The sequence below is a fragment of the Passer montanus genome, unplaced genomic scaffold (genome assembly GCF_014805655.1).
Source record: "Passer montanus isolate IOZ18808 unplaced genomic scaffold, ASM1480565v1 scaffold69, whole genome shotgun sequence".
Taxonomy (NCBI): Eukaryota; Metazoa; Chordata; class Aves; order Passeriformes; family Passeridae; genus Passer; species Passer montanus.
This window is the reverse complement of record NW_024372036.1, coordinates 6,747,906-6,755,912: the sequence shown is the minus strand read 5'-3', so window position 1 is coordinate 6,755,912 and position 8,007 is coordinate 6,747,906. Positions and strand designations below refer to the sequence as shown.

The window sequence follows — 8,007 nt, the reverse complement described above, 5'->3', positions numbered from 1 at the left end:
ATTCTGTCAAACAACTGTCAGACACATTAATGTAATTTCTTTTGTTTAAAACCTGATGGTCTCAGCATCAGTTCTCAGCTGACATATATGGAATCATTAACTTTTATTATAGGTCAAGATTCATTAAGGAAGCTGAGACATGGCCTGAACTATTGCAAACTGTGTCTCATTTTTCCATTCCCTCAACTTCTCTGTGACTGTAGTGCTACCTCTTTCGTTTTCTGCTCATTGTCAGTTGTCTCTTAATATAACATAAAGTTTAAAAGATCTGGTATACAGCATAGAAACCCACCAAAAAATTGAGCCACAAAAATTCATATTCATATTCTTAATATTCATTGGATCTGAAGACAGCAGCAATGTAAATTAAAAAAAAAAAAAAGCCCACTGCATATTTATAGGGAACTTCAATTCCATTTTCACAGAATAAATGGTATTTTATGCTCCACACCATTTAGACCTCAATCTCTCTTCTGGCAAGCCAAGCTGTTATTTTTTTGTGGATTGTTCCTAAGTCATTTATAATCAGGCCACAGCACCACTGACAACAGCACCTTTGAAGTCAGGTAGGGATTATTAATTTGCTGTGAATTTTCTGAGGAGTTTCATCTTCTTTCCATACACATCCATTAAAAGTCATAGAGGTGAAAATTAAGGTACCAGCCACAAACAAAACTAAGCTATCAAACTCTCTGGTTTCAGATTAATTCTGGACAGTGTAAAAAGCCAACCAGTCTTTACTTTTTAATGTGGAACATGACATTTTAGGGTTCCTAAAATGCATTTTCTAGGGGGTGAGGTCTAAGAGCACTCAAAATCTCAGAACTCTGGGCAATGAAACCCACAGCTCCGTGCAGCCACCCTTGAGGGGCATACAAGGGGAAAATCATTACTTGTGGCATCATTTTTGGTTCTCCATCAAAGACCAAAATCACCAGTGTGAGTGTGTGTCAGTCTGTCTGTGTTTTCTGTAAAAGACTGTGTTTATCTATACAGGTTGGATACTGTGAGGAATTTCGCCACAGAAATGGTGATTAAATATTGGAACACGCTGCCCAGGGAGATGGCGAAGTCACCATCCCTGGAGGTGTTAAAGACTGGACGTGGCCACAGTCTGGTTGACACGGTCGTGTTCAGTCACAGCTTGGACTCGATGATCTCTGAGGTCTTTTCCGACCCAATTGATTCTGTAATTCCGGGATACAAACTTTAAGACTGGAAACACCTAGGCGGAGAGGCTCGGTGAGGCCGCACCCGCGGTCCTGATCCCCGGGGAGTGCTGAGCCCAGGGCTGCTACCGCGGGGAGCTCTGGACCGGGGGGCGACTGACAGGATGGCCGATGGCCACCCTGCGAGGCCCCTGATCCGGGCCAGCTCCGGACAGGGACAGCGGGGCAATGAGCAGCGGGGCACGGGCGGGCGCGCCGGGTCGCCCCCAGTCTCTCCCCGCCTCACAGCCGCCCTCGGGCTGCCGGGCGCATGCGCGGAGGCACCGCCTGCTCCGCCGAGCGCGCAGCGGGCGTTGGGGCAGCGCGGGGCGGCAGCGCTGGCCCTGCTCCGCTCCCGGGCGGCGGTGAGTGCGGGCTGGGGCAGAGAGTGCGGGCAGCGCGGGTGAGGAGCGGGCTGGGGCGGAGAGCGCGGGGTGCGGGCGGGGGCCGCCGGCGGGAAGGGGCTGCCCGGCGCGGGGACGGCGGGAGCGGTGCCCGCAGGGAGCGCCCGGGGCGGGGGTCCCGCACGGGCACCCCTGAGGGGAGTGAGGGCGGAACGCGCCCCGCTGCCCTCGCCGCCCTGCGGCGGCCGGCAGGCTCCCGGTAAAGTCCTCTCCAAGCGTTTGTGCCATTCCCAGTTAAGCCGCGTGAGAAAATGTGTGGCGTGTATTGAACAAAGGAAGAATCCTGCGGGATTAATCTTTTGGAAGAGCTTAGCGACTCTCTCTCCAAAACAGGCAGCTGATACGTTTTTCTCCCGAAGTTTTAAAAAACACCATCCCCCTGTACAAACCCGCAGCCGTGCGGGGCTCTCGTGTTCCTGTCAGAACTTTTTCCGCGGTCGGCGGGCTCTCCCAGCGGCCCCGTCCGTGCCGGAGCTGCGGTGGCCGGGCCAGGCGGAGCGGCTCGGGCCGTGCCTGCTGGGCTGGGAAGGTGTGCTTGGGAAGGAGCCCGACCCTCCCGGGCTCGGGGGGACTTTTCCCAGGCCTGGTGCTGGCAAGGGAACAATTCATCCACATCCACAGGAAACAGGAGGGGCAGAGGGAGGCTCACTGCTACCGCAGTTGAAGCTGGGATTCAGCGTTGCATTGGTTGAGGAGTGAGAGAGCTGGCGGTGATTGGGATTGTTGGGAACAAAACAGAGAGGAATGGAGCCAGTGAGTAAAAGGAAGAAGACTATAAGCACAGGAAGACACTTGAAAGAATTTAAAGTTCTCATAGAAAAGTTTGTGAAGGGAAGAAGGACAGTTTTGCAGATTTTTGTGTTCTAGATTAACATCAAGACCTTCAATTTATTGTTACTATTGACTGTCACTGAAAAAAACCCTAGTTTGTACTTTTTCTGCTCATTACCCCCTCCTTTACCATCTTCTCCCCTTGCTGGCACCATTGTTGATGCAGCAGGGGCGGAGAGTGGCATGGAGTATTACCTGCAGACTCAAACTGACCTTTTAAACAGTTTTTCTGATTATCCTAGTTAGCAATCATGTCTGTTTCCCTGCACTGCCATAGGGATGCTTACACTGGCTCAAGGAAATGTGGTTGGGAGGAAAAGAGTTTTTTAGTTGTACATAAATGGTTAGGTATGTGTGTAGAAGTCTTATTTTTTAATGTACACGTGTGTGTTACGCACACAGACACACACACCTGTGCGAGGGGATTGTGCAACTGGGAGGTTGAACATTCTGGCCCTTGTGTTGAACAGAGGGCGTGCCAGCGATAAAGCCCTGTGGAGGAGGGTTACAAGTGCAAGAGGTGATGAGCAGTCTGAGGAGACTTACCTAGTAAAGGTGACTGAGTTTGCAAGAGTAGCTCTTGCTGAACTAGGGCAGTGAGATTAGAATCCAGAGAAGACAGGACAGGGAACTTGTCTGTCAGAGTACTGCATGGAAACAGGAGTGAGATTTTTACTTATCTCTTCAGTTTCAGCCATCTCACTTCAACCTCTTAAAATAGAAAACTTTATTTTCTGAAACAGATGAAGCTGGAACCTGGCATCCTGAGTAACTCTGTATTCTTGGAACTAGCAAATATCAGGAAATCCATGGATGAAACTTGGATTATCCAAGTTCATCCAAAAATTTGTGTCCTACTAGTGTACTCAAAAGAGCAAAGCATTGCATCTGGTTGTAATGCATGCAAGTGTTGAGATTATAACTTGATTTTCAGGTTTTTTTGAGAGAAGTGAATAGTTAGACACAGAGTAACTGTACTCATAGTGTCATTTCCAGAAACACAAATGGAGAACTGAAGCTTTGAAGTTAGGCTTTAATCCAGTCTTTTAATACATCTAGAATGAGCTACAGTTTTCTATTAATTAATAACATTGTTTCTTGCATAAAAAAATCCTGTTGTAATCAGGGCATTAAAGAGATTAAGTATTTTGGTCTCATCCTCCTTACTTTGGTTGTGTGATGTCAAGACATTTTCTTGATGTGACTCAAATCTGCATCAAATTCTGCTTTGACCATGGAATTACAAATTTCCTTGTATCTTCTGTTGTGCTTATCACCTTAGATCTCAGTACTCAACTAATTCCTCCCTTAATTGAGAAAACTCTCCTAAAACAAGGAAATCGTCCTCCCATTCCACATGAAGAGTGAAAGATAAAACTGTGGAGACCAAATCTGGTCCAGGTAGGATCTGATATTTTTTCAGGGTATTGAGTTCAGTTGTCCTCATTTATGTTAAGTTGCACAGGTGCAAATAAATTGAATGTTTGTTCTAAACCTGTTCTACTTTTGGAAATCAAGCAGTCAGATTTTGAGGGATGTGTCCCTAAAATAAAATATATCTAGTTGGTGTCCACATTGGAACAGCATTTTTAGGTAATTTATCTGGAGTCATGAATAAATTCTGTGGCAAAATCAGGATAAAATATACTTCAGGACTGTGCTAATTTTAGACTACAGCAGTGTGAACCATTTTTGTTGCTCTGCCATTTTAAACAGCTCCCTTTTCCTGTGATCCTCTTGGCCATCATTTTGTGCTGCCTGCCTCTGTGACCTCCCTCACCTGTGACAGTGAAATGTCCATATTCCACTGGTGAGGCAGATCACAGGACCAATCAGGCTGAAAACAAAGACTTCTCTGACTTGTTTTTGGCTCTTACCTGACTTATAGAAACAGCTGGACAAGCAAGGGACAAGAGATGTGGTTGGTAGCACATGTAAGAGTACTGGGGAAAAACTAACCCGTTTTGCCCCTCTGCCTCCCTCTTCCATTATTCCAGTAAATCTTATACGTGCCATTTCTTCCCATTTACTCAACAAATTACACAAGATTCCTGTAGGCAAGAATTTTTTTTTTGAACCATCCTGTCAAGAGCTTTTGCTTTCAGTTTGTCAGCTCAACCCTGAATTTTGTTGCTGGTTTTCATCTGGCTCTTTCAGGAATTTCCATCAGCTGTGTTTCCAGGATGCTCTCTGGTCTGGCTGATGTTTCTTTAATGGTTGTTTTGCTTCAGCCTCCACAGACAATCTACTTTCTTGCCCCCACCATTGCTTCCTCTTCTCTCCTCTTCCACATTATAAACAAAAGCATTTGCAGTGTGCAGTGGAGAACCCTACAGAGCTGGCAAAGGAGTGGCCTGAATGACCTAATGGCTCCTCTGTTCTCCTGCCAGCTGAGTTCAGATGTTGGGAACTATTTGACTTCTTAAAATCTAATCTGGCCATACCCAGACCTTTCCTTGTTTACCTTTGCTTGTCTTACTGATTCTTGTTAAGTAAAATTTGATACACATTTGTGTGGTTTAAAATAGACTTAACCCATTCTTTTCTTGCTGCCACTTTTGATGGCACTGATTATCAAATAATCGGTGTTTTAATCAAGGTTGCTGAATACTATGAGTAGAATAGCTACATTTCAAAAGCAAAGCCTGTCTCCATACTGACAGTTAAAGAAATTCCATGCTAACCACCTAAAATCACACTATGGAGTTTGGCTTGCTAAGAAAACATATCTGTTGAGAGCTCTTTTGTGCCTATTTCAGGCTATTGCTTATTTTTAATAATACATAATCACTATGTAAAATAACTTCAACTTTGAATAAAAGTTAGGCATCTGTTCAGAGCTACATTTTTAAAATCAGACAAGAAATACATTTGCACAGCCCAGGTAGCATCCAGGGCTGAGACATGCACCACACTGTAGTAGCACAAGAAGTGTTGCCCATTTTCAAACCAGGAATGCTGCTTTGTGCAAATAGATTACTTTTTTTGACCACAGATATCTTTGCATGAGCGAGAGACAGACTATCCTGCAGTTGCATCTTGAAAGATCTTTGAGATCCCTTGCATTTTACACATTTCTTACCCGCTCAGTGGAGTGTCTCAGTTAAAGTGTTTGGATCAGCCTTCCCACATTGATGAAATTACTTTTGAAAGCTGGCACCTCAGATTTGAAGATCACACACTCAACATACTTTCATTTTTTTTATCTTAGTGGTCAGTCTGTACCAATATGATTACTCCAAGAGTGGTAGAAGTGATGCTAAAATCCAGAGGTACCATGTGAAGTGTAGGATGGGAGTAATTTGTCATACATAAAACTTAATCCCAGTGAAGTATTCATTTTGTCACCTGAAACTGCAGAAAATCTGTATTTGCCAGAACTTCAGGGTGGGTGAAATTTTTTTGTTTGTTTGTTTACACCAACAATTGTGGTGATTCTGGATATTCCTGTTTTGCTGAGCTCTTTGTTTTCCTGTAGTATAACAATGGATGGACCAGTTTCAAGATTTACTTTACAGCAATTCTTCATTAAAATCCCTATCACTAAATTAACCATTTAACATAACTGTCTAAACTGTAATACTTATTATCATCAGCTGTATTTGTAAATGTTTCCTACTTGGCATTGAAGAATGACTGGGAAGGTGTGAATTTGTTAGCTCACTGGTGTGAAGGCAGTTTATGGAATCCTAGCAGGAAAATTCATAAATAGTGGCTTCAACAGACCTGTGAACTTCTGCACCTGGCTGTTTCTCTGGGTTTATCAGTGAGCTGTTTGCTGACCTTGTGTGTATTCTTCAGCTTTTATTTGCAGACTGTAACTCTTCAAATTATTTACTAAATAAACCTGGGAGGAGAAACAACTTTCTGTTTGTCTTTCTGTCCCTAGTCTCCATTCTCATGGCTATGGAGAATTGGGAAGGGTTAAATGAGGTTTCAGGGTCAGTATTAGTTAAATCTCCTGCTGGTTTTCCTATAGATTTCTCCCGTGGCAGCTGAGGCGAGCACAGTCTGTGACATTTTATTTCAATACTGCTGAGCACTTCTGAGTATCAGGAATGGAATGGACTCGCTGTTGTGTTTGCTGTTTGCTGCTGTTGGTTGTCAGAGCTGTGGGCAGCAGTGAAATGAAGGCATGGCCTATTGAGCGTGCGGCTGCGTAAGCAGCTTAACTCATCTAAGCTTCTCCCTCTGCCTGAAAAAAAAAAGGAGTTCTTCCTTTTGCACTCCATCCTTGCTGGGTTTTGCATTTTGACTGCTTCCCTGGTGTTCTGCAGTCAGCTGCAGCAGGGACCTGATCTGCTTTATTTTAAAACAAGCGAGAAGGTGAGAAGGTGAACAAACTTGTCTTTTATGGAAAGGCCACTTAGGGTGAACTGTAAAGTGCCTAACCACAAGCTCATCAGAGCTGCAGTTCTCAAAAATAGAAGTATCAAAGTACTTTCACTGTGGCTGTTTGTTAGGAGCTCTTGGAAAAAATATTTGATCAATGTTTTCATCTCAGTGTAAGAAATAAATTTTTTACAGTGAGATCAATCATTTGCTGGAACAACATCCCAAAGAACATGTGGGGATCCCCATAGCTAGAGAGTTGGTTTTGCAATTGGGTGCTAGATAACCTCATCAGGGCTGCCTTCTACACAAAAGGTTGGACCAGACAGTCTTTTGACAGTGCTTAGCTGCTGTATGGTTCTGTGAAACTGTTTGTATGGGTAAAGCAATTTACACCAGAAATACACAGGGTAGAGATGCACTTGCTGATGGCCAGCACATGTCGGGTCTCTGCAGTGACTGCTGCAGTATATTATATATGTGAATGAGTTACCAGACCTAAAAAACATCAGTGGTATTTTTTGCATTAGAAGACTCCACATTTTCTGTGTCCTGGAGTAGGTGTTCAGCTTTGTGGGGGAGTAGGGGAACACCTTTTTAAATCTTCCAAGAACAAAATGTTAGACATGTTAGATTCTGTAGAGGATCTGTCAGTTATGAATGAAGTTTTCCAGAGCTAACTTTATTTTATTCTGTGTATGCTTTTGACACAACTAAGATAAATTACATCTTGAAACACAGTTAATTGCACGCACAGATTTGACATATCAGTTTGGCATGTGAGTTTTAGGAACTTCAATATCAACATCCTCTTGAGTTGTTTTTGTTAACATGCATTTTTGTTCTTCCTACTCAGGCAGAATGAGTGTTGTACTGACTCCATAAGGAGTAGAAGAGCAACAATAGAATTACTGTTTTAGTTTTGGGAGCTGCTCTTGTGTTTTTACAGTGCTGGAAAGTGCAAAAAATTGTTTATAAGTATGACCTGATATTGGCAGGTATGGATTTATGCTGTGTGATTGATCAGCTGTGACTTAGCTCCTCACTGTGATCCTTATTTCCTCATAAATGACAGTTTGAATTAGATATTCGTTCACCTTCCAGTGTTTTCTCCAGTTGTGATGTTCAGAATGCCTCCATCCTCTAGATCAGTGTGCTTCCTCTAGGGAAGCTGCCATGAATTTAAGGTTTTCTACTGCTCCATGGTAGTTGATTGGAAGGGACCGTGAGTA

General features: G+C 43.8%; 1 protein-coding gene across 1 annotated transcript in view; it reads left to right on the top strand.

Moving 5' to 3' along the window:
* Positions 1–1,475: 1,475 nt before the first annotated feature.
* PRRG1 (proline rich and Gla domain 1) overlaps positions 1,476–8,007 on the top strand; it is a 30,173-nt gene continuing 23,641 nt past the window's right edge. The window contains exons 1-2 of the mRNA XM_039729449.1: positions 1,476–1,573; positions 3,726–3,844. The gene's annotated coding sequence lies outside the window, so the exon portion shown is untranslated. The remainder of the gene's footprint in view (positions 1,574–3,725; positions 3,845–8,007) is intronic.